The following is a 6,442-nucleotide window of genomic DNA, read 5'->3' on the forward strand; positions in this document are numbered from 1 at the left end:
CTGATGTCTAGCATCAAACAACAACAAAAAGGTTGTTCTATCCATCATGAACAGGCATTCCCAGTGAAAAGAATATAGTTCAAGCCATTCTGTTCAGGATAGTCAAATCTGCAAAGCTGCTCTGGAGAATGTGTTTTTAAGAGTAGTTTCATTTCTAGGAACCACATTGCATCAGCTACAGTATATCCAGTTTTTTCTGTTCCTTTTATCACTTTTAAGTTATGAATTATGTCAGGCATCCCCAACCTTCGGCCCTCCAGATGTTCTGGACTACAATTCCCATCATCCCTGACCACTGGTCCTGTTAGCTAAGGATCATGAGAGTTGTAGGCCAAAACATCTGGAGGGCCACAGGTTGGGGATGCCTGAATTACGATATGTTCTGAGTGATAGCCAATCACCATACATTTTTTCTACCAGAGATAGCCTATTCTAGGTTTGAGTTATAGAAATATTCAAGAACATAAGAATAAGAATCTGCTGATGGATCAGGTTAATGGCCCACCTAGTCCAGCATCCTGTTCCCACGGTGACCAACAAGATGCCTGTGGGAAACCTGCAAGCAGGACCTGCACATTGTGGGGATGTTCAGCGATGCAGGAGAGGATATATTGTTTGATTAAAGCCTTTCCAACTTGTGTAAACAAGTTCACAGTTTAGCAGAGTAACATTCCCCCTTTTAAGCTTGCAGCGGATGCGTTTGCTCAGGCTCGCTAAAGCCACTATAATAACTGTTCTGGTATTTCCTTCTTATTCCCTCATAAAAGATAAGACATGACACAGTCTCCTATAAAAGTATAAAAAGAGTTTACTCACATTCTGTTCACAATCGGATCCCAGAAGGCAGACTTAGATTAGAATAGTAACATACACTTGGAAACTATCTCATAATTAGACAGTCCCTTTGTCCTCCCTTGGCTGGAAGCCAAGAGAGCATCTTTGGCTAAGCAGATGTCGCTTCTTTGATGCGTGTAGTCAAAGAGAGAGAGATGGCTGCCCTGCCCTGTGCTTTTGTTGTTACCTGCACAGGTGAGGCCACGCCCACCTCTAGTCACATGCAGAGGAAGTCTGCCCCAGCCCAGAAGGAAACAGGAAGTTTACCTGCTGGCTGGACAAACATTCCTCCCCATGTGTAAACATGTTCACTCTAGGAATGTTGTACTTGACTGCTCTTGTGTTTGACATCCCCCACACACAAGAGCCCTCTCCCCTCCACTGAGGTTTCCAGCAACTGTTATTCAGAAGCGTTGCTGCCTCTAACCATGGAGGCAGAGTATGGGCATCCTGGCTAGTAGCCATTGGTGGCCTTCTCCTCTCCATGAATTTGTCCAATCCTCTTTTGAAGCCATCCAAATTGATGGATCACTGCCTCCTACAGAAGCAAGCTCCATAATTTAACTATGCACTGCATAAATGGGTCCTTTCTTTTCTCTGTCCTGAAATCTTCCCAACATTCAGCTTCAATGGATGTCCCCAAGTTCTAGCAAGGTGAGGGAGAAAAAGCTCTCCCTATCTGCTTTCTGCACGCCATGCATTAGTTTAAAAAACACCTATCATGTCACCTCTTGCTTACCTTTTCTCTAAATCTAAGAGCCCCACAGGCCACAACATCCCCCCCCCTTTTATCCTGGCTTTATACTTCCAACCTCTGATTTAGGAAAGCGTCATTGGTAAGAACATGGGTGGAAACAGACCTTCATCCTTCCCAGCTCGAGCACCGGCAAGGAGGAAGTCTGCAATGTATAAACAGCCTGGTATATGGGCTAGATAAAAGGCAGGCAGGCTGGTGGATAGGCACAGGTCTGCCCTTAGGGGGCTGGGGAACATTTTAATGACCTTGGCAGACTCTCAGAGCCCGAGGCAGGCAGACCTTTGCGGATGAGCGACATGGGCTCCATATGGCCATCATGAGCTCTACACAAAGACTCTGCAGTCTGCCAGGAGAGCGAAAATTGTGCCTGTGGCAGAGCTCTGCATTGCATGCTTTGGCTTTAATACTCCCTTTCAAGAAAGGAGCACAGGAAGTTTCTACTTGCTTACAAACCACAAATTGTGAAGTTGCCTTGCTTCAAGAAACAGTATAGGTTAACTACAGTTCAGGTTTGCACTTGAGCCACCCAAAGCATTGTTTCAATAAGCTGAAGTTAAGACTGACCACAGTTCAGGGTGCAGGCATGGGCCACAATGTCTTTTTTTCAAAGCATTGCTTCAACAAGCTGTAGTTTAGCGTGTGAGCAAGGGTCATTTTGTCTTTCCACAAAGCATTTTAACAGCCCACAGGCATAATTTCAGCATTCCTGTTTTAATGTTCTGCTTAATGTTTTATGGGATTCTTACTGTGTTTTGACATTACATATTAAAATGAAATGAATGAATAATAGATCTAGGAGACCTCTCCCAACCTGAACCCCTGCAAATATTGTTGGACTCTGACTCTCATCAACCACAGCCTCCATGGAAAATGGGCAGACATGATGGGAGTTACAGTCCAACAACAGCAACAGGAAGACTATCCCTAGTCTATAACGTTGTATCAAAGCTGACTTGTAGCCAATTAAGGTTTTTGTGTGTGTGTGTGTTTGAGGTTTATAAATTGTGTGTCTTTGTTTCTCAATTTTATCCTTCTACATGGTTTTGTATTGTGGTATCTTATGCATAGCGACTTGCAGTTATTTTTATTGATCATGGTTTAGGAATTATTTACTGTAATTTTAAAGTGAATTTCTGTTTAATTGTTATACGCTGGTGTTTTGAGAGTTAATTTTATTGTGCACTATTATATTCTAATCTATTATTGAATATTACTTTATTTAGAAGTCATTCCATTTTAAAGTTATGTTTTATTGTGACTTTTTGTATTGGATCAGATTATCACAAGGTGTGTGTTCTCTGTTGTATATTTTGTTACTGCAGAGTAATATAGAAAGGCAGGATACAAATTAAAAGTGAAATGAAATGAAGTTATACAGAGAGTAGACCCATGGAATGTAATGGACCTACTCATATGTACATGGTATTGCATTCATTTTACTTGATTCAACAGAACTCTTGTTTGGTTCTTATCCAGAGTCTAAAGTCGCTGAACTGCACCACCTGCCTAGTCATTAATCCTGAGGGGAATATCCATACAGGTGGGTCATTTGCAGGATAAAGTCCTGAAAAACCAACCACATGCCAGGGAGTGTAGCTGCCGCCAGGTCCAATCTCTTGTCTGCTCCCTTTGAAACAAGTGTCTCACCCCTTTCACACGTCCCCTCCAACCTTCCAATGCGCATAATAATAATAATACTTTATTATTTATACCCCGCTTCCAACCGAATATAAAAAACAATACAGCATCAGTCATTAAAAACTTCCCTAAACAGGGCTGCCTTCAGTTGTCTTTTAAAAGTAAAATAGTTGTTTATTGCCTTGACATCTGCTGGAGGGTGTTCCACAGGGCAGGCACCACTACCGAGAAGGCCCTTTGCCTGGTTCCCTGTAACCTTACTACTAGCAGTGAGGAAACCACCAGAAGGCCCTCAGGACAGGACCTCAGTGTCCAGGCTGAACAATGGGGGTGGAGATGCTCCTTCAGGTATACTGGGCCGAGGCCATTTAGGGCTTTAAAGGTCAGCACCAACACTTCGAATTGTGCTCGGAAACGTACTGGGAGCCAATGTAGATCCTTTAGGACCGGTGTTATATGGTACCAGCGGTCACTCCCAGTCACCAGTCTAGCCGCCGCACCCTGGATTAGTTGTAGTTTCAGAGTCCCTTCCAAAGGTAGCCCCATGTAGAGCGTTAAAAGGGAATCTGAAGGGAATCAGTGTAACTGAAGAAGTGTGCATGCACAGGAAAGCTTCTACCAGAACAAACTTAGTTGGTCTATAAGGTGCTACTAGACAATTTTTTTTTTTTTGATTGCGTCAGAACAACACAGCTACCTACCTGAATCTAGGAAAGGGAATCTGGTTGAGATGAAAAGGTTTATTGCATTATTTTAGCCACGATGGCTAAACACAACCCTAATCTTCAGAAGTTCTATACCATTTTCCTGGCGTTGGGCTAACTACCTAGCAAACAGCACTCTGTATGTGACCACGAACCAGCTGCCTTTACAGAGACGCAGGAAGTGGCTTTCTGTAAAGGCAGAAGGCCATTGGTCCACCCAGCTCCCGGGCAGCCAATGAGGTGCCTTCCCTATGTGAAGTCCCTTCTCTATGTCGATCGTTCCATCAGCTCCACAGCCAGCCACAGCCCCACGCTCCTGACTATAGGAGCCAATGCCATGGCTGGCTGGGGGTGATGATGGAGAGCCTCAAAGTGGCTAATCCTGATCAAGCTCAATACTACGGCCACTCTGGCAGCAGCTCTTCAAACAGGGGGTGTCGGGGCCCGATCTTGGGGCTTTCTGCGCGCGAAGCAGATGCGTTGCCCCTGAGCTAATGGCTTTCCCCAGTGAAGCGCGCTGCACCGTCTTATGAGCCACGTGTTTATGGAACAACTTTGCAATATGAACACCATAATTCTCCTAATAATTTGAAGCCCTTTCGGGGATGGGGCGGGGGGAGAGACAACCCTCCCTGTAGCGTTTGCTCCACTGGAAACGATCCAGAGACACAAGTGTTGTTTCTCGGTGCTGGCTCCTTGTCAACCCTCACTCTATATTTTGTTACTGTTCGGCTGCCATAAAACCAAAGCCTCTTTTTTAATAATTCCCCTCCCACCAACAAACTACAAGAGTCGTCCCCGTTCCCCTGCGATGCTGAGGTTCTGCGTTCCCCTCTCTTGGCTGGAGGAGAGCCCCTCTTCAGCTTTGGCAAACTCCGAGTAGACGGCTGGGTTACATTTTATGGAGTTCTGAAATTATGTCGGAACGTAACTGTTCTCAGCCCAGATAATTTGTACAGCCAGAAAGGAATGGTGGTTGGGGGTTTTTTTTAGGTAAACCTCATGCGTGGGGCGTCACAGCGTCGATTTATTCCCACTATTCCTTTGGGAATACTAATACTAATAATATATTTTATTACGAACAGTGCTTAGAGAGCGATTAGGCTGTTTATAAACATCTCTAAATAATATTAATAATATTATTAATAATAATTGATTATTCTGTTAGGTACCCTACTTTGAGAGTTCTACGATTAGGCGGTTTATAAACATCTCTATATAATAATATTAATTGCAATTGATTATTCTATTACACACGCTGCTTAGAAAGTTCTAAGATTGGGCCGTTTATAAACATTTCTAAAAATAATAATAAAGAACAGCCTAATTGTAGAACTCGCTAAGCCGCGTAAAATAATCTAAGAATTGTTGCTGTTGTTAGGCACACCGCTTAAAGAGTTTTATGATTAAGCAATTTCCAGCTCTTTTTAAATAAACACTGACAACAACGATCCCAACTTAAGTTAGAGAGTCGACAGTGCATTCCTTTCCATAGGAATTCAGAAACAAAACCCGCTGAATATCCCTGGGTTGACTCCCGGGTAAGCGTGCACGGAGGGAATGGGGTGTAGCAGTGTTAAAATCCCGTCGGTTCTAAAGGGAGACTTACAATCCCGTTTTATGCACGTCTGCTAAAAAGTCCCCAAGGCATCGAATTCCACGGGGGATTATCTCCGAGCATCTACCTGAGGCTGTCACTATTGTATTGTATTGTATTGTATTGTATTGTATTGTATTGTATTGTATTGTATTGTATTGTATTGTATTGTATTGTATTGTATTGTATTGTATTGTATTGTAGTTGTGCTTCTAACCGTATTTAGAGTAAACCCCACTGAATTCAGATAAGACATGCTTCTGAGTCGACCTGGTTCGCTTTAAGGGATAGTTTACAGCCTTTTCAGAGAGTGTCATCTTAGGCCCATTTACTAGGAAGAAGGAATGGGCCCGATCCAACCACGAGTGAGCTTCTAGAAGAGGGTGCAACCATATTGTGCCCATTTCCTCGGAAGCAAAAAATGACTAATGAGAGACACGTCCCAAGACAGAGCTGTTAAAAAGGGCCCGTCTTCTCGGATGTCAGCCCATCAAACCCAGAGGGAATTTACCTCTATGCAAACGTGCTCCGGATCGTCCTGCAAGACTTCCCCAGCGCCCGGGAGAGCTTGGAGGGGGTGTGGGGTGGGTCTGCGTTATTTTCCCACGTAGAGGGGAGAGAAAAGGACCTGTGGGGTACGAAAGCGCCCAGGAAGAAGGAGAATTCCGTTTGTTAACAAGAAAATCAAGATGCCAGGCGCTTTCTCTCCCCCCCCCCCCATCCAGAATATTAGCTTTTTTGACACTAGGGGAAATAAGATTAGCCGAAAACCGGCATGACAGCAGTTGGGAGTGCGACGAGAAATCTTTTTTTCGCTTTAAAGTTTATATAAAACCCCGACGTCTGTGGCTAGATTTGGAAGGGCGAGATGCGAGCTTGTAACAGACAGACAAGAATAAATGCTTATATATG

Source organism: Podarcis liolepis (assembly GCF_965112155.1).
Source record: "Podarcis liolepis genome assembly, chromosome: 15".
NCBI classification, from domain to species: domain Eukaryota; kingdom Metazoa; phylum Chordata; class Lepidosauria; order Squamata; family Lacertidae; genus Podarcis; species Podarcis liolepis.